Raw genomic sequence first — 20,854 nt, 5'->3', positions numbered from 1 at the left:
TAATATTTATATGGCCAAAAAAAAAAAATTCTGATAACTAATTATTTATTTAATTGATTTATTTATTTATATATATATGGCTGATTAGTTGTTTGTTTATTTATATATCTTAGCTATTAAGATCAAAGCACTGTAGTTTTATTATGGGGCAAAACATGGAATGCAATAAAATATAATGATAATTGAAAGATGTACAAATAAACATTTCTCAAAAGCCTGATCTATTATATTTGATACTCACAATTTAACATAATTTTTCTAAAAAAATATATTGCTTCAGTCTAGTAAGTGCTCTTCTTGAAATATTACAAACAAAATAACAGTTATCCATATGTTTACTTTATAAAAATCATTAAAGATTTCATAGCAAAAAGACACGTCAACCCCAACCTGAAGATAAACAATTATGGGATTATACTAAAAAGCCTTCTACTGGCTAAAACTATGAATCAAAATACAGAAAGCACAAAGTAGATTGTGTAAAAGTGTTTCAGTAAAGTTTTGATCATGTTTATAGTTTAGAGGCTTATGCGTATCAAATACAGTAGGCTTTATAGGGTTAAAATCTGTTTGATGAGGGTCCTGCATGTCTTGCACATGGCCTGGATTTCGCTCTACATTCTGCAGCCTAATTGCATAATTTAGGTGCTATGCTTTAGCCCTAGGCAGTGGATACTTTGTAGTGCTCTTGTCCGAGCTAAACCTCAGTGGGGTGATTTGGAGTAGGGGGTGTGCTACAGTGATTCAGGGAAGTGAATTCAGAATTAAGATAGATAATGGCTGGCTGGGTTTGAATAGGGGGCAAACAGGGAGGGGTAAAAGGGTAGCCACCATTGATCCCTCTCTTCAGTCTCAGGCCTATCTTTTACTGGCAGGTGGCCATGTCAAGCCTCTCTTCAAACACATGACATCACCTTCGGTTATCGCCAGCTGATGAAGGTCTATGAGACCAGTTACATCTCCTCTTTAGCTACAACGTATCACACATGCTCATACACTCCAAATTTTAAACTGTTACTTTTATACTTGTTGCGTTTGAAGGCACAGAAGTATCTTGAAGCCAGCTCTTTTGACTTACACCACTAAGAACACCTTAGCAACCACATAACAACAGCTTGACAATCATCCTAACATTGTGGTGGTGACTGTTGCACAGAGAAGCGATAGCACTCGTTTTAATCCTAGTGACACAGTTAAGAGGTCTGCCTAATATTAACATGCTAGTAGTTAAAACTTTGCCCTGAAATATTCCGAAAAATGTCCTTCCTAAGCATTTCTTCCTAGAATCATCTCAGTTTCTCATACTCTGCTCTTACAACGTTTCTATCTATAGTCTGGTGTTATAATTGCCATGCAGCCACTTTAGCCTATAATTTAACCTGTAGCTGCACTCCTCATCAGGAGCCTATATGCACTATACAAACATGTTATTTATATAAACATGTTCTAAAATTACTCCTTCATTCACAAATTTTAAATTCTCTTATACTTTGTTGCAATATTTCTAGACTTATGCACCCTCACAGCCCCATCAATAAATCAACACAAAACCAAAATCCTGTTCTTTTTAATTCATATTATACTGGATATCATTTAGCATTAGCCTATCAATCACATAATTATAATACCAATTATTACTGAATTCATGTCTAAATTAAAAACAATCAATACTGTGGTTGAAAAAGAGACTCCAAATGTATTTTCATCTATGGAAATATACCATATATAACTCTTTAGCCATAACTACTTTTAATAGATGTATCTTTATGGCATGGCATATGGTTCAACACACTTATAAGTGTGTTTAGTATATATTTTAGCAGAATGTTTTGAAAGGGAACAACAGAGAGTAGGACCCTGATGCCAGTTTGTGATGATGTTGTTGTCTGGAGGGTGAGGGGTGTAATTCACATCTTTGGGTTTCACTGAGAGAGGCCAGGAAAAGCTCAAATCTTTGTCCCTCCCCTTCTCCCTTCCCCCTCTTTGATTTGGAACGAGGCTCCTGCATGAAGTGTATTTATAAGTACATAAGTGCGTGTGTGCAGTTGACTAGACTGTAAAGGAGGTGTCACATATCCCCTGCATGATATTTTTCTCCTGCTCATCACATTCTTATTCCCCTCATTAAATAAGGTGCCTCAATACTCCCTCCACGCTGGCCGGGTGTGAAGTGGACACGCCGGGGATGGACGTCTTTTCATTTGCATGTTTCGTCCACACCCCTTACGAGATAACGACAGGACCAAGCCTGCAGCCTCGCCGTCAGAGGGAGAAAGTGACACGGCTCGCCGTGTGTGTGCAGTGAACTGAGGATACACACAGCGTTTATCGCGGATATATTTTGTACGTCTTGCGCGAGAGACTCAACGTTGCTCGTGCCATCCATTACGTTGAAAGTATCAGCGCGCGGATTGAAAGACTCGGATTTGGATTTAAACGTCGATGATACCAGCCCTGACAAACATGTATGTAGTTTCATTGTTTATTAATTAATTCTAACGACGTTTTTGTGATATATATGGATATGTACCGAATACATTCGGCGCTTATTTAAGCGTCACATTTACTTAAAAAAAACTCAAACGGAAATATAACGTTACAATAGGTCGGAAAGTATAATACCAATACAAAACAGTCTGTGCCAGTGTATTTTGAGCTACCTGGTAAAACCGAGTGCATATGCCGTGTAAACTGTGAATGTTTGTAGTTTTCAGTTATTTTGCAAATTAATGTGCAGACAGTGTGATAGACTTTCTCATAACATGGCATGGAGGAGACTGGGAGTGAGCTCTGATGACAAAGAAAGCTTTGTGTGGCATATGTGTGTAAAATATATAACCTCGGATATTAATAGTCAGGAATTACATAGCGGAAAGACACCGTCGGGCACTTTGTGTTAATGCTTTGAAGCCTTTCTTTTCTCTCTACACGTCCGTGCTCATAGCCTCTCAGTTGCTTTCGAGAAGAGAATATCCCATGAAGCTAATCCTGCACAACCTAATCCCTCTGATTTTTTCCCATATGCATGCTAGGGAATGCTGGCTCTAATAACCTATTTTTGTTTCTTTGGAGTACATGTTTCTATTTTCCGGTTTTATAGGTTGATTGATGCATGTAAACAACTTTTGAGCAATGCACACTGCCACATTTAGTTTGTTGTGGAATGGGAGAGGTGCACCATGATGTGTGCTGTCAGTTCTTCACATGGGAGGGGGAGAACATAGAAGCCCACTGGGATCATTTTACATGGCCTAAAAAAGTGGTACTTTTTTGTCTTCAAGACCACTTTATGTCCATGATTATATTCAAATGTTTATGTATGTTACAATATTCCCTCTTGTACTTACGCTTTGTTAAATGTTAAATTGAATAAAGTTTTTAGTATTTAAGTTTATATATATATAAAAAACTAGGGATGCACAATATATTGGGGGTACAATGTCAAATATTTAATCAATTATTGATTAATTACTCAATTTATCCACCCCCACGCTAGCTAAATGCTCAGGTTAAATTACTCTTTAGATTACAATTAAATCTAATCTAAAACAAGCCTCAAAATAAATATCCGTTTCTCATTACTAGGCCTATAATGTTGATGCTTATCACTTTTAGCATTTAAAATTACTAAATGTATTGTTTTATTTTATATTTTATTTACACATACTGGACATTTATCAGATATTGTCCATAGCACGAAAATAATTATGGCATATCGGTATTGGGCAAAATCTTAATTTATGTGAATCCATAATTTTAAGTCATCAGCGGCCCAATTTTAAGTTTAGCTCCGTAAATGGACCCTGGTCTAACAAAGCTATTGCCTGTCCTACAACATTATAGACTGTCCTCTCCACATGATACGGAAACAGAAGAGCCAAAGTGTCCTCATTCCTTTGACGTGGCTATGTCTTGACTTCCAGGTCTTTGTGTGCTATTTATGAACTTGCACGTGAGATCCGCTGCGAATCTTGTGACTCTACTAACCGTGAGGCTGTGTTGCCATTCCCGCAGCCGTACTTTCTGTGAAGAGTGTGGGAACACTTCTTTTGGAAAACTCAGAGCCTTGTGGGCAGCACCACAGGCCACACAATCTGTCCATTGTGCAGACCTGGATGGACATGAAGGGGCCTAATTTAGCTAATGATCTGATCAAGCAATGTGATGAAAGTGATCAAGTAAAAGTGTGTGTTGTTGGTTGTACCTTCGTACTTGACAGCTTCAGGTATTTTACAGTCTGTAAATCAAAGTTAATGTGACATTTACAGATGTTTAGTGCATATTTTCTGTGTAATATTTTCTTTATTTGCTTAAATGGTGCATTTATCCATTGCTTTCATTATCTTCTTTTTTTAGCTACATCATATTTGCTTATCCAAACAGTGTGCCAGATGTTTACTGTTGTTCCAAGTCTTGTTTAAGTAACATATTTACATTCAGCCAAACAGAGTTCTCTCTTTACTAAGACAGAAAGGCAATGAACATGCAGTTTTTCCTTCCACTTTCTCTCTATAACTCCCGCTTATTTTCTTTTTCATTCTGTTTCCTCACAAAGACATGCACGTCCTCCTCCCAGAGGAAAGACTGTCTGCCCTGACTGACCATTCTTAAAATAGGCACGCCTTGAGGAAGGACCAGTTGACTGTTTACTGGTTTAAAAAAAAAAAAAAAAATCTACAGTAACTTTCATGCTTTTGGCTTGAAATGAAATCTGTGTTACCTGACTTGCTCTTCAAGACAAGTTAGAATACAGAAGCCTAGTGATTTGGCAGCACACAATTGGGTATTTATTCCCAATTTTGTGTTGTGGGATTCTATTTCTTAGAAATGGATGTTAGCTGCCAGCGTCTCTTTAGCCTTTTATCTCCTACAGAGCTTTCTCTTCCTCCTCTGGAAAGCAGATAGTGCATAATTTTTTTCTTCCTTGTCGGCCAGACAACCACTAGTTTCAGAGGAAGCCAGCACGTCGTGAAATGAGTGTCTGGATCTGTGTGGGAGGTTACAAATGATCCCTCCAGTCTTTTGCACCTGGATGTATGTATGCTCTTCACTGGTATTGTTGCAGCTGCCTGAAGGCTCGATGCTTCTTGCAAAAACACACTTTTTCTGTTGTTCTTCCTAACCAGCTCCACTGGCAGCGGTTAGTTTGTGACATTAAGCACATAAATATATCATTATGTGTTTTACTTCAGAAAAGTAGTAAATAAAAAAAAAAACTATTGGAGTGTGTTTTACAAGAAAATACAATTTTAGTTTTTCTTGTGCAAAAATTCATGTTTAATTCATTGAGTTACTTGCCGTCCTTCTGTTATTATTTGTGAAATTAGCAATTTAGTGAAAATTGTTTCACTACCATTAATTTTTTTCAGTGTAATAATGCAAACTGTCCTCCTTGTTTAGACACACATCACATGCACACAAGGCCTCCTACTGTAGTTTGTGTGGCGTGTTTTCAGTGATCGTTAATTTGTTTGATTGCAGTGTGTGCCTCCACATTGGGTGGTGATTATTTTTAAATGCTACTGTTTCTCTGACTCACCCGTTCAGAGCAGCGACCCAGTCCACACAACATGTTGTTGAAAGAAACAAGATTTTGGAGCCAAATGATACTACTGGTGTTAACAAACTCAACTGTAAGCTAAAAATGCATTTACTCCGCAACCATTCCGTTTTGGCTTGCTTTTTTCAGCTCTTTTATCATCACTTGCATTGAAAATGCTTTTCTTGACCAGGTGAGGTACTGAGCAAGTTTACTATGTCAGAAAAGCCATATATATGGTGCTGATATTTGATGCAAATGATAAAATGTATTCATTTCACTGGAGCTTACGGTAAGAGTTCAACCTACATCAACTGCTGGCATGGCATCTCGTGTTAGCGGAAGGTAGAGGTGGGCATTACAGTTTATAAAGTTTTAAATATGGATATTTTAAAAAAAATGCATTCATTGGCTTCAGGAGGACTTTATGAACCCCCAGGAGCCATGTTATGATGGGTGGACACAGTTCACTGCCATTATAAAGCTTAGAAGAGCCAGGACATTTTTGAATGTAACTCTGATTGTATTCATCTGAAAGAAGAAATCATATACACCTAGGATGGTTTGAGGGTGAGTAAATCATGGGGTAATTTTAATTTTTGGGTGAAGTAGCCCTTTAAGTGTCATATTCTTGCTAATTGGACATCACAGGTCACACTCTTTGTTGTTGGATCCAGAAAATCTTGTCAGATACTCTAACAAACTCGAAACTGATAAAGCTTTCCTGACTGTCACGAATAGAGTCCTTTTTTGTAACATTTATGATCAGTGGAGTCATTGTCTGGAGAACCGACTTGTCCATTTGAATTTTGTAAGTACTGTAATCCAGTTTGTGCTTTTTTTAGTAGACAGCCCAGAGCTCGGCTTCTGGCTGTGTGACTGCAGGAAACTCCAGCATAGTTGTTTCAGTCTTATCTCTTGGATAAACAGGAAGTTGCTAAAACTACAAAGCCGTGCAGTGGGGACAGTGATTTCTATGAAGTATGACAGCACTGAGAAGCCTAGCGCTGCAGTTAACCAAATGCACATTAACCCTCATGTGTTTGGAAACAAAGTGCTGTCAACATTCTGAATGTAGTTGAAGAAGATTTTTCAGAGTGAGATATAATTTTGATTTTAGAAACCATAATGTACTGAAGAGTTGGTATATAGGTTACCATGTGCATAACTGTGCAGTGTCGTGCAGTTACCACGCAGTACTGTAATCTTCAAGCCAAGAGAGATTTTTCGGGATGGTTTATTCATTATTTTTTTTTCTCATTACCTCATCCAGAGCTCCCACCCATCCGTCTGTGCAGCAACTGTCCTTAGCCCGACCCATCTCCCTGACTACCCACACCCGCAATAAGAGTCGGTTTTCTGACTGAGTAGGGAAATGAATTCCCAGCATCCCTAAAGATGGTGGGGGCGTTTATTATGATATCATTGTGAAGAAGAGATTAGTTTGGATTGTTTCATTCAGCACTGCAAACTTCACCAGCTCACAATATTATAATTAGGGCTTTAACAACTCTTCAGTAGATACTTTTACATGGACACTTTTTGCTTCCATCAGAATGAATTCATTCTGATTGACGAATCCAAACGTAGTGTTTACATGAACGCTAAATAAAGTGATCGGGTTGATTTGTGCGTTTATATGTCACAAGCTTCTGATCAGCGCCGGCGACAGCAACAATACTACAGCAAAATAAAAGTTACACATTCTTTCTTTGCGTGAACATTTGGGCGGGGTTATCTTCCCACATCGTGACGTAGACATTATGGGGGCGTGTTATAACGAGCCGTTTTAGGAGGGTGTGATTGACCCTTAACTTTTATAAAGAATATCTCTTTGGATTTGAGACTTCAGTCTTTGCAACATTACAGATCTTCTTTATGCACCAAGAGCTTGTAACACTCCAAAGAGAAAGGAAAAATTTAAATCGCATCATATGACCCCTTTAAACAAGGACTGGTGGGACGTTGTCCTGCTCCACTTCACAGACGCTGAGTGAAAGAGTTTTTTAATGACTGGACACTCATTTATGACACTTTATTCACCAGGAAGAACAGCTCGTTCCGGGTGTCATATGTCATTACGCTATTTCTACGTCACTGCGCATGCGCAGTACTTTACAGTATTGGTTTTCAATCCAATCAAGTGTTTACATGTCCTCACTACTAGTGTTCCTAATACACTACCATTCAAATTTGGGGGTCTGTACAATTTTCTCTTACACTAAAGTTCTCTTATACTCACCAAGGCTGCATTTATTTGTTTGAAAGTACAGTAAAAACAGTGTTGTAAATACTACTACGATTTGAAATATTCTATTTTAATATATTTTAAATGTAATTTATTCCAGTGATGGCAAAGTAGCCATTACACATGCCATTACATCATGTCACATGATGCTTCAGAAATCATTCTAATATGTTGGTGCTCAAGAAACATTTCTTATTATTGTAATTGTTGAAAACGGTTGTGGCTGCTTAATATTTTTGTGGAAATTGTGTTCTTTTTAGGATTCTTTGATAAATGGAAAGTTAACTATGAAAGTAACATTATAAATGTCTTTACTTTCACTTTTGATCTATTTAATGCATCCTTGCAGAATAAAAAAACATCTAACCTATCCCAAACTTTTGAATGGTAGTATATGTATTTTTATATATTGTTATATTGGTGCACATTATTATTTGTGTTCATTTAGTGAAAAACACAAATTACTATGATGTTTCCTCTGATGAAAAACTTTTTAAGCCATTTTAGAGGAAATACATGAATATTGAGAGATAAGCTGAATATTTTCTCAAAGGATTAAAAATATTGAGAGAATTTTTGTAGCTATATATTTGTAGCTAAAATAAAAAAAAATTCAAATATGTTGAAGACAGTCAGTTTTATTTGCTGGAGTACTTCCTGATTCCCAGAAAAATCATTTTCAGTTCAAGTTCTTGTTTCAAGGACCTGAATAAGCCACCTGTTATTTTTTCCACCTGTAAACACCTGAAAGTGTGCGGTGAGTTGTTACAATGCTGAAATGTTGAGCAACGTCTGGATGTTTCACAATATGATTGTGCCATTCATGTGGTTTCCGCTGTGTAGCGTAATCTTGGCGCTTTGAATACGACCTAGCATGACCATGTGTTTAAATTGACTGTCATTATAGGGTTGCCATGGCAGTGTGTCACTGAACAACATTCATGCATCATGGCTCTGTGATTTTAAAAATGCATAGTGGAGTTGTATTTGGCCTAGCGTACGGTGTAATTCCTGGGTAGGCTGTGTATTATAGTACACTGTGCATTTCTGGACTGAAGTGTATCATTATGCAGTGAGAGAGAGGACTGTTATTACCGAGTCAGTGCTGGAAAGACGGAGCATCTGGATGCGTGACTCACTCTCTCCCTAGTGTGCATTCACATGCACAGGACTCATGAACGGTGATGCAGGACACCTGAAAGATTTCAAGAATAACTTTTATGTGCTCACTCAGGACATAAACATTACACAGTGGTGCAGCTGAATGTGCTGTGAAAAGCCATTTGATGTTTATAATTGGTCATCTGGGGTGGAGGAATGGAGAAAAAACTAGAGGTTGGCAGATATTGATTTTGTGTGTTGGATTTGTTTTAGCATACTGATATCTACACAGCGGGGTGAATGATGTCTGTGATAAGGGTAATACAGTTTTAGTATACCAATTGATAAATATTGAACATTGGTACACAATGGTAATGCCACTAAAATATTTACTTCCACAGTAAATTCACTCAGATATTTTTAAAAAATTTTAAGACACTTTGCATTATCGGGCAATGTTAAAAAAATACTTGCATATAAATGTAATTTTATTTATTTATTAATAAATGTGTGTGTAAAATAAATTAATAAATAATTTTAAATATATTATTTTAGATTTATCTTTAAATATTTTAGAATTAAAAATATAAATTATGAAGAAACATTTAGAAATAAATACACTTGAATATATTTCTTTTCATTTATAAATATATAAATGAATGGAATTTTATATTAAAAATAAGTTTCATGTTTTGTATAAAATACATTTAAAATAAAATTATATTACATGCATTATATATTATTAATAATTAGTAATAAATATTTTTTTTTTTTTTTTGGTCAGTTTTTGTTGGTATTATAGTGGTCAACACCACACTGATATCTACATATCAGCATCAGCCATTGAAAAACCCATATCAGTTGACCACTAGTCTCCATGACAATGAGGTCATCGTAGGAGTTTCAATATACTAAGAACATTATTTTGTTTACACCACGCGGTGTGGTTGTTGACGAGGTCCGTGCTGGTGAAATGGACCATGGTGCTTTTGGAATATCCACTGTTTTTATCAGCAGATACGTTTTCAAGATTATCACCACCAATGTGAGAGTTCTGTTATCCAGTTTGTCACAGGTGTGTATTGTTTGATCCTCTTCACTGTCACTAGTTCAGAATTATACCGTGTGCTGTGACCGATCACTTACACTTTGCCAGACTGCTCTCTAATCAGCTTAGACCATCAAGTCTCGGAGACAGCTGTATGGTCTGCCACAAACACAGTACAAACCTAATGCCCCACACACATGACTCTCTGAGCCTGTGACTGTCTTTACCCTAAAGCTACAGTGACTCCTTGAGTGTCTGTGATTAGCTTGCAACCAGTGATGTATTTGTTTCAAAAGCCACAAACAAAACTTCCTCAAGCCCACACAATATATATATATATATATTTGTTTTCATTTAATCTTGCTAATGCTTGTTTTGTTCTTGTTTTGTTTTATTTTGTTGTGTAGAGAAGATTATTTTTTTTTTGTGTTTTGTTTGATTTTGTTTTGTCTGTACGGTTGAAGTCAACAAGGTCCAATATTGTTTTCGACCCCATTGACATTCATTGTATGTAAAAAAAAAAAACCAGACATTAGGCTAATATTTTTATGAATATTCTAAATCAGTGCATTGTATCCTGGGTCAAGTGTTCTTCCTGTAAACAAAAGGAACCGCTTATGGTACAGTCTGATTTATTGTAGCCTCAGTTAGCTTCAGGCTTGACACGTCAGATTGTCAGAGCTATAGATCAGGGTTTCTCAAACGGGGGTTTACAGCGAATGCAGTAATCTCCATCTCCACATGTGCTGTGAATTTCATTTGTGTGTTTGTGAACACAATGGTAAGCATTTGCATGATTTACACCATTTTTGTGGGCAGATGTTAATAGCACACTATTACTAAAAAGAGGTTTATGCTTGCTTGCATGTCATGTGACCATTAATCAATATCCGAGAATCGTGAACATGTGTTGTTAGAAATATTAACTTAAAATTATGGGGCATGGATACTTCAAGTAATTTTTTTTTTTGTTGTTTGTTCAACTGACAAAAAGTTTAGGACATTTTGTTTCAGCATTTTTGGAGTTCAACAAAAAGTTTTTTAAACATGAACCAGTTTTGTTGCAGACCCTAATATGGTAGGAAAAAGGCGTACAGAGCTGCTGTTGGGTCTTCATGTGAGCTGGAGTGTCTGCATGCATAATAATCCTGCTTGATGTTCTCCCAGTGGTGCCGCCAGAACCTCAAGAAAGGTCACACTGGCTAAAGATCTTAGAGCCCTGCTGGACTCCTGATGATAGGAAATACGTGTGTGTGTTCAGGAAACTTCACATTCCTGGTGTTAGTCTGTAAGATACTGAATCCAGTGACAGCCAAACTGCATTGTGTGATAGTGCTGTATTAGAGATATTCTGGTAGGAATTGCTATCAAAACAATGTTTGTATTTCAGCTATTAATAGAAGACCACTGTGTTTTTATGTTCTGATTCAGATGGGCTTGAGATTTTGTTTTTAATAAGATGGGAGTGTTTGTCTGGATGTGGGTGTTAGTTGTGCTCTGGTTGCGTGCACAATAAAACACATTAATAAAATCACAAAGTACATCTGTGCAACATATGAACAAGGATTTAAAGTGACATACACGTTAATGATAGAAAAGTTCACACCGAACAATAATCCTTCTCTTTTCAGTGAAGTGATGGGACTTTAGACCTGACCAGACCACAAATGCAGAGCACTGCTGCGTCTCTGAAGGGTTTAAACAAACAGGAAGTGAAGGTTTTCATGTCTGATCCTCTTTCCCTCTTCAGTGGTATTCTCAAAGCCCTTGGCTTTAGCATGATTCCTTGATTTGTTTATGAAACGAGACTGGGAACCCCCATTCACCTATTTTTTTTTTTCCTTAAAGATTTTTTTTTTTGGTCTACCGCCACACTCGCACATATAGGTCATAATCTGTTTTAAACCATGATATCTTTGTAGAAGATCAGAGACTTGGAAGACCTTATACTCATAATGGGAGTGAGAGGACAGAAATGTTAAGTTAGCCAACATATATATATCAGTGGTCTTTAAATAGTTAATAAGGTGTTTTCTTTGCTGAGATCATGACAGCACATGCTGTGCAGAGCCACATACTTTTATATTTTAAATACACACATCCAAACGATTTTGGATGGAATGCTGCAGGTGCAGTAGTGCACTGCTAACATGCATGTTTTTGGAATGAAGTTCACAAGCAGACATGAGGTCTGCGGAACTAAAATGCTAAAATGAATCTGGGTTGTTGACAGGACATGTCAAGTTTGACTATGCTGTACTTTGTAGAATGACGTCAAACATTCATAGTAATTCTTGTTTAATTATTAGGTTTGTGTGATGTGAATTTTATTTAAAATTTTATTTACAAAAAAATCTCATCCTATAAATTTTTCTAAATAAATTTGTAAAATATGCTACATTTTCACAAAATGACGCTAATATATATATATATAGATATATATATATATATATATATATATATATAATATATATATATTATATATATATATAAAAATATTTTTGAATATATGTATATTTACATATTTTTATACATTAATATACTGTCATGGATGTATTTATAGGTGTGTGTATGTATTTTATAAAAAACATCTAATTATAAATATTAATTTATAATAAGATAAATGATCTAAACTAAAACAAATGTATAAAATGTAATTAGATTATATATTAAATTTTTAAATTTTAGGTTAAAATGTAGCTTTGTTTTTTAATTATTATTTATAATGAGATTTAAATGTAAAACATCTTGAAAATTTATGTTCATGCTGTTTGTATCATTAGGGTGAAGCGTAATATAGATGGTTGAGGTGCATTGCATTTTTAAAAAACCCCATTAACCAGAATTATTTCTGTTTTTTGTTACAGACTGTGAAGGCATATTCTAGTATATTGTCTTTTTTTTACAACACTGTGTAATATATGGACTGATTGTACTTCTAGAGTGACCCATAAGCCTCTTAACGTCCATGGGGATTAGACAGAAAGTTTTGGATTCATGAAGGTCCAGGAACTATAGGACAAGCTGCAGGATGTTTTATAAACCTTCTCTTATCAGACACAGCCCAATACTTTCATAAATAGTAAGGAGATCACATGAAAGTGGAGATGGTCTATTTAAGATGTGTGATGATAGCATGCCATGGCTTGCTGAAGAATTCTTGCTTCTGAGGAATTGATTTAATTTGTGTCAGTACCAGCATGAAGTGGCTATGTGGGAAAAGTATTATCCATAACGTGCAGGGATGCACAATAAATATAGGCCGATAATTAATGCGCATCTCGTCAGTAAAGCTGGTTTTCTAATCAGTGGAAAATTCCATCAGGTGAGTGATTTTAAATAGAGTAGCGTTTATCGGAACATTATTTACAACATAATTTCATGTTTAATTCATTGTGTTATTATTTGTAAAAATAAACTAGCAATTTCAGGGTTTAACTTTTTTTTTTCTATTTTTCGTATATTAAAAGTACATTTTGTTTCTTTTTGTTTTTGTGGTTTTGTTTTTTGTGTTTTTTCAAACTTTCATTGTTTTGAAAATACAAGTTGCCAGGCAGTGGCGGTATGGATTTTTTTAGCATGCGGATGTAAAGCCATCAGCAGAGAAGTCAGCAATAGCAATAACTCTCTTGCTCGGATTGCAGAGTCAGTAGAACAACAGCATGCCTCGACTTTAAGCCACAACAACTCCTCAAATGGCCAATAAAGCATTATATTTATCCTCACATCCTCTTTCACTTGTTGTTATCAGTCTGAAGGCAGGCACTGGAGGAAATTAAGGTCTTATTGGCTGACCATTATTTAGTTGCTGTAGAAAGAGAGATTGTAAGGAAATGGCGGTCAGACCAAGAGGGACGTGATGTCAAATTAATATCTGTATTTTGACAGTATTTTGACATTGGTTATTGTCTAGATAACAGAGATCAGACCAATCTTAGCTGTTTTTTATTGTCTTTGAGGATCCTGAAACTGACTACAATCAGAGTTGTGTGTACTGGCGCCATATTTCACCTGATGTTCGTGTGTATTGGTGCAGATGTCTCTCATTGTGATTCATCGTAGGATCATCATAAGCACCTTTTGGACATGACTTTGTAGCCTCTACATCTGGCATAACCTATGGTGGTGAGATACTTACTATGCCACAATGCCAATAGTCTTTTGTTAGTGTTCAGTAGCTGTATACAAATAGTGTAACTAACCAAATAACCTGCTTTTAATTAATTCTAAGGTTTTGTTGTTGTGATAGTGTGATGGATCATTTATTTTATTTGTTGTCAGTATTGACAAAATTGTTAAATTATTGATGCAGATAAAAATGAATTATGTTGATGATTCTTTTGTTTTCTTTTTTCTCACCAGAGGATATGGCTTTTTGACTGTTAGGCATTAAAAATAAATTGGTTAATTCAAAATCAAACATAGATGTGGATATTAACAGAATAATTATACCTGTATAAGAAAAATACACTGTCACAATGTTGTTTCTTAATTTTTCTGTATCACAAATTAAGAAGCTCTGAAAAGGGCAGGGCAGTTTTATGAAAAGTTATAAAGCAAGTGTTTACTCTTGAACTTGTGTTGTCTTCTGGAAATATGATCTGTTCTTTGTGGTTGAATTTGCATGTTCACAGCATACAGTTAATGGTACATCCTGAAATGATCAGAGCTGAAGTCAGCTAGTCAGACTGTGTCTGACCTGTGCCCTCATGTGATTTCCATACTGTCTATTGCCCTGGCGTCACCATAACAGATGCAGTATCTGTTTACCTGCATATCATCACTATAGTGAAGTCATGCAGGTAAACCCCAGCCAAGCTCTCCTTATCCACAGCATAATATGAGTAATAAACAAGTTGTGTGTGAAAATGAAGACACCTTAAATAAGGTTCAGTCTGCTGACCTACTGCCTGAGAAAGTTTTATGCTGATATCAGCTCTGAAAAAGACAGTATTACTAGTGTATATTTATTTAATATATCACATTTATATTTAGATGCTTCGGTGCTAATGGGTGCTTATTTGGGCTGGGCAATAGTTATCTTTAGTATAATATAGTATATGTTACACACTATCGATTGAAAGTTTGAAGTCAGTAAGATTTTCATTTTGAAAGAATTAATACTTTTATTCAGCGAGGATGCATAAAATTGACAAAAAGTGACCGTAAATGCATTTATAATGTTAAAAATATATTTATAATGTCGCTTTTTTGATGACTTCACAGTAGCTTTTCGGTTACTGCTGAGTGAGTGATATGACCTCTAGACAGGCGTCTGTAGTGTGCTGCTGACAGAAATCTCCTCTCCAGCCTCACTGAGTGTGACAGGCTCCTAATCGCCTCAGCTACTTCTATAGAACCACAGCCAATTTGCATCAACTGCTCCTTCACCTTTTAAAGATGTATATGAATGTCAATTAAAGAAATATGAACACCGACTTCCATGGCAACAATCAGAGAGGAATTTGAGCTAAGCAGCTTATTAACAGCATATATGAGGAAACTGTGATGTCTAGGTTTACTCCACAAAAACCAGTCATACAAGCTGCCTGTTTCAAGCATTTCCCCTTACTCATATTCTCATTTGAACATCACAAACATGTTTGTTTTGATCTGTCATTTCATAATATGTTGTGTTGTAGCTCTATGCTGACCGTCATCTTTTGTCTTTGATGCGCTGTGCTGCTGTCATCGCTTATCAAGAAGAAATTCTTGATCAAGAGAAACTGAAATTCAATTTCACAGCTTATATCATTCTGGTAAGGATACAGGCTAAGTCTAATACATTGTGCCATGTTTAAAGAAGACCTGTTACTGTGAGTCACAATGCTGCTATCACATAATATGGCATTATGTTATTAAATATTTGACAGCCTACTTGGATTAAGAAAATCCACGTTATGACAAGTCTGGATGTAAATGTTATTTGAATAGAAATGGTTCTCTTAAAGATGGCATGAAATGGAAATTCACCTTTTTTTCTGAATGCATATTACTGATCTTATTTTTAAAAAATATTTTTTGACCTTGTAAAGGTTTTAACTCGATCTTCGACAGACTTCTCTGTTGTTATGTATGCTGGACCAATCATTTAGTCTGCTGGATCGGACCAAGTCCCCACCCAACCTTTCTTTTTCTTTTAAATAATTACCGGATGTAAGTCACAATATTAGAAAAATCTGTTGCTACTTCCATTTCATTGTTATATTAAAAATGGATGTCAGAGTAGAATCAGGCCTTATCAGTGTTGGGAGCAAATACAATTAAACTTCATATTGATTTTTTGGTTGTTTATCCATCTTTTCATGAGTTATCTGAAATAGTTTTTGGCACCATACATTATTGACACCTATAGAACTGTTTTATAATAGGACTAACACTGCAGATTTGTGGTCACATGATGTAGATTAAGGTTACAAATCACTTTTAATTAATGCTTATTCATGCTCTATACTGCTGTGTTTATCTTAATTGAATTGTCATATTTCTAACTTTGAACGGCAGTGTAGAATAGTAATTTTAGTAGGTTAAAAAAGTATAAATTAACATGTACTAGTGTGGGAATTGAGCCCGTACTATTTTGATTGATGTGAAGTTTCCACACAATGTCATCTTTGATGTTCAAGAGCCAAAGGCAACTCTACTGCTGGGATTAATTTAGATAGTGATCAGATTTACATCCTAATAAAATCTAAATCATGAATCTTATGAAAATATTTTCAAATGTCAGTTGTTTAGAACATTCTTTGGGTTTTCTATAAGTTTCACTTAAGCATAACCTGAGGCTACTTCAAGCTTTACGTCTTTTGAAAGATGCTCCACCACTGCTCAAGTATGTTTTCATGTACAGAGTGACCACATTATGTAAAAATGACAGGATCAGATTCATTATTAGCAGTCTAAAAAGTTGGAAACTTCTGGAGTGACAGTGTAATGGGCGTTTATCGTTAAAAAAACAAAGTGCAGCCCTTTGCTGGAAAAGGGGGAGGCAGGAAGAGTGTGATGTCAGACAGGGAAGTGAACGGGAAACAGAACGAGGGGAGGAGTGGGCTGTGGAGTGGGCGACGGCCTTCCCATTTCCTGGCAGCTTCTCTCTTTCCCTTTCTGCCAGAGCTGTGAGATTATGAGTAGAGGATGAAGACCAACACAGCTGGAACTGTGATTGTTCTTTCTACTACTCATTTGCTTTGTTGAGTTTTTGTGAAAAAAACTGTGGTTGTTCTTTATTTTTTTTATTCTTTTATTAGTTTGCGAGGATTAAGTATTTTTTTTTTTTTTGGTTGTACTCTGCGATTTATGAACAACAGTTTTGTGAGATATGATCTTGGTATTTATCATCTAATATTGTTGAGTTACAGCTTGAATGTTGGGTGTTCATGTTGTAAAGGGTGTTGAGGTTTGGGTATGTGTACAGTCAGGCGTGTTGTGAATGGAATATTTAGGATGTTTATTGAATTACTTTACTATTTTATTGTAGAAAGATTTACTTTTCTCAAAGTAAAAAATCACCAACAATGTTGTGAATGGAGTATTTAGGTTGTTTTTTTAATTTGTTTAATATTTTATTGTAGTATTTGATTTTTTTAATTTAAGCAGAAAATTCAGCTGAAAAGTGGTAGGAAATTAGATATATATTCTTCAGTTCTGTGGTTAGCAGTAATGAAGTGAAAGTAATCCTGAAAGATACATGATATAATTCCTCACATCAGGAGTTTGTGTATGTTTTACAGGCCTGAGTTAGTTGGGAGGGGAATGATGGTGGAGTATTGGTTTTCGGCATTGTCCATCACTGTTTTTGTCCAGATGTTTCTGGGTTTTGTGGTGGGACCATTGTCATCCTGGGACAGACGTCCCACTGGGTTCCCATGTGATGGTTCAACTGAAGTGAGAGAGAGTGGACACTCAAATTGTGTTTACTTTGGGCTACGCTTCAGCTTGGCACCTCAGGTCATCTAAAACAAACACACAGGGAGGTCCTTAAGTTTAGCCGGTCCTCCGGGACTATACCTCTGGTTTACTTAAGGCCTGTTCAAGCAGAAGCTGTAAAAATTCATTCAGAATATCCTCACAGTTCCAGACTGTGCAAATGTTGCAGAGAGCTGTTGAAAGAAATTGCTTCTTAATAATGATATCTCTTAACTTTTGAGCTAATCCAAAGATTTGCAGTTGGAGAGGAAGGAAAAGGGAAACAGAGCCAGTTTCATGTTTCAGGCCTTCGCTGAGCAAATGGAAGGAAGGATACACCATGTGGGGCAAATGTTAAGTGCTTAGGGATTTCAAAAAGCCACATGACTATTATTAACTCTCAAGGTGCTTGTTGTCACATCCTAGTATTGAAGAAAGATTTCCACAGCAGCTTTTCATTACAAAATATTGATTGATGATAGTGATAGACCGATATAGCAACCTGGCCAAAAATATTCAGGTAATATTTTCAATTATAAATATTATATTTAATATATAAAATGTATTCTAAAAATAATTGGTATTGACAGGAAATTGCATTTATTCTTATTTAAAACATTCAGATGATTTTGTGCTCATTAGATAACAACTAGTGATGCTCTGAAATTTTGTCCAAAATGGAAATCGAAACGGAAATCAAAGAGCTTGACAATATAGATTTCTTGTTTTTAATCGATCCAAGAACCAAGATCTTTTAGTCTATACTGGTTTAAGTTGGTGCAGAAACAAACAAAACAGCTTTTGGTTTCTTCCCCTCTGACTGTGTACCCTATTAGTGTTTGTTTGACAGACACCAGGACTTGGTTATCTCTGATATGAATGGAATGTGTCCGAGACAGAGAGGCTACCGGCTCCAACATAATGAATGTCCTATCATCACGGCTTTCTCAGGGAGAAAGCACTGGCGAGCTTGCTTTTATTTCACAGGTGTTCACCCCAATCATTCACAATGTGTGGCACTATAGAGCTTCGAAGAACAGTGTGCTTTGATCAAATGTAGCCTAGTAAAACATCACATTAATTTGAGTTGGCTGACAGAGTGTCTAATGGTTGGATTCCAGTTGGTTTGTTTTAGATCGGGGTGGGGAGGCCCCAGGTGCTTTGTTGCTCTAGAATAGTCCTGGAGAAAAGCCAGACCACCAGAACAATATAGCTACTCTGATCCACACGCTTCAGAAGAGCCTGACCAGCTTTGATTATTGTGAAAACAGTTGACATGCAGTTGGAGTGTCCAAATATTTCATAAGTGGTGGCTTTGGATCCTGTCGGACAGGTGGGAAATCAGCACAGAGCAACAATTGGAAGGATGAGGCTTTTTATGGTGTTTATTTGTTCTTCGTGAAAAGCTCCAGTGTATGAAGGGAATGAAGTAGACATTTAATTCCCACACAAGTCATGGTGAAGAAGAAGAATGTGTCACTTGCCTTGTTTACCTGGTGACATAAAGGAGGAAGGAGACTGTCCAGAAGGTGTGTTTGCGTTTGTTAAGAGGTTTGTCAAGGGAAAACATTTCTTCTTAATTACTGATGTTCATTCAGATGCTGTTGATTGAAGTGGATCTTCTGTAGGTTTCTTTTACATGTCAGTTTTTTGGGAGTCACTGTAATTGGCTGGAATTGAATTGAGTGTTATTTTGATTAATCTAAGGATGATGAAGATTAGTTTAGGGATGTGCTGATATTACATTTCTATCCAATACCAATGCAATTTTTTTTTCATGTTGCATTGATAAATGCCTAATATTATGATTTTATACTATTTTGTATATATAAATTAAAAATGAAACACCAAAACCTAAAATAAAAAATTTCAAATGATGCATGTGAATTAAGCACCACACAGTTATGTAATGTAGTTTAATATTGTCCAGTATCCAATATGGTACCAATTAGACATTTTCTTCAAGCAGGGTCCATTTAATATTATTTTATGTGATTTTTCCACATTGTGTAAATGGATTGTGTTATGTCAGCAAGAGAAGTATAGAACTGTAGAGGAAATCGAATCGAAATGTAGGGGTTATCTGTACCAATGGTTAGCTGCAGATGTTATTTTTCTGTCCTCTCTCCATCAGACAGTGGAATATCCTGAGGGAAATGAAAAAATTCCACTCAGAAACACTCAGTGTTTCCTCTCCTCCACACTTGGAAGCAAAGTGGAAAGGTTTTTGTTTTCCATCAGCATCAACAGACCTTGGTGTGTTTACACACTTCACTGATCACAAGACAAACAAAGAAGCGTTGAAAAATTTAAATCTGAAATGCTTGTGAAATATTTACATCCTTACATTGCTCAGAAAACCTGTTTGTTATAGTTGGTTTAATTGAGTTAATCATTTACTTCATTAAACATTTTAATTGAGAGAAGTCAAATATCTTATTAAAACTAGGCTGTGCAAAGCCCACTTTTGCATTCAGGTTACTCAAAAAACAAAGACATCAGAGCTTTCATAAAAAAATAAAATGAAATGAAAAAACCTGCATCCAGTTTCCAAGACAGTCTGAGGTTTATCCTCTCTGTGGAGGTTTTAGGCTGGAGGGCAGAATATGTCCTGCTCCATACCCCAGCCGTGATGCTCTCTTGCTGGGCACAGCAAAGAATGATTATTTCATTTTCCAAGACAAATTCTCACATTCTCCCTTTAGTCAGTCAGGAGGGCTTTAGGGGTCCTCAGTGCAGAATTATGTCAACAGGGTTGTTTACGTTGTCAAGTTTGGATCGGGGCGATTAAGCATTGTTGTCAACTATAACTGATTCTTATTTTGTTGCTATGGGTTGCAGTAGGTCTTGGCTTAGGGACCTCCTTGACTGACACAGCACGTGTGATTGGGAGAACCTGAGGCAGTGCCTCACACACACAGTTCGAGATTAAGTGTTTTTAAGTATTTGATGTACACTTTAACTATCACCGAAAGTCATTATATTTCCACTTTATTGCCTTTTCTAACTTCAC

General features: G+C 36.1%; 1 protein-coding gene across 1 annotated transcript in view; it reads left to right on the top strand.

The window, feature by feature from the left end:
* The first annotated feature begins 2,035 nt into the window (after window positions 1-2,035).
* Window positions 2,036-20,854, top strand: part of LOC109108669 (rho family-interacting cell polarization regulator 1-like) — a 45,435-nt gene continuing 26,616 nt past the window's right edge. The window contains 1 exon segment of the mRNA XM_042775233.1: window positions 2,036-2,465. The gene's annotated coding sequence lies outside the window, so the exon portion shown is untranslated.

The sequence above is a fragment of the Cyprinus carpio genome, chromosome A18 (assembly GCF_018340385.1).
Source record: "Cyprinus carpio isolate SPL01 chromosome A18, ASM1834038v1, whole genome shotgun sequence".
Classification (NCBI taxonomy): Eukaryota; Metazoa; Chordata; class Actinopteri; order Cypriniformes; family Cyprinidae; genus Cyprinus; species Cyprinus carpio.
This window is presented reverse-complemented; position numbering and strand designations above follow the sequence as displayed.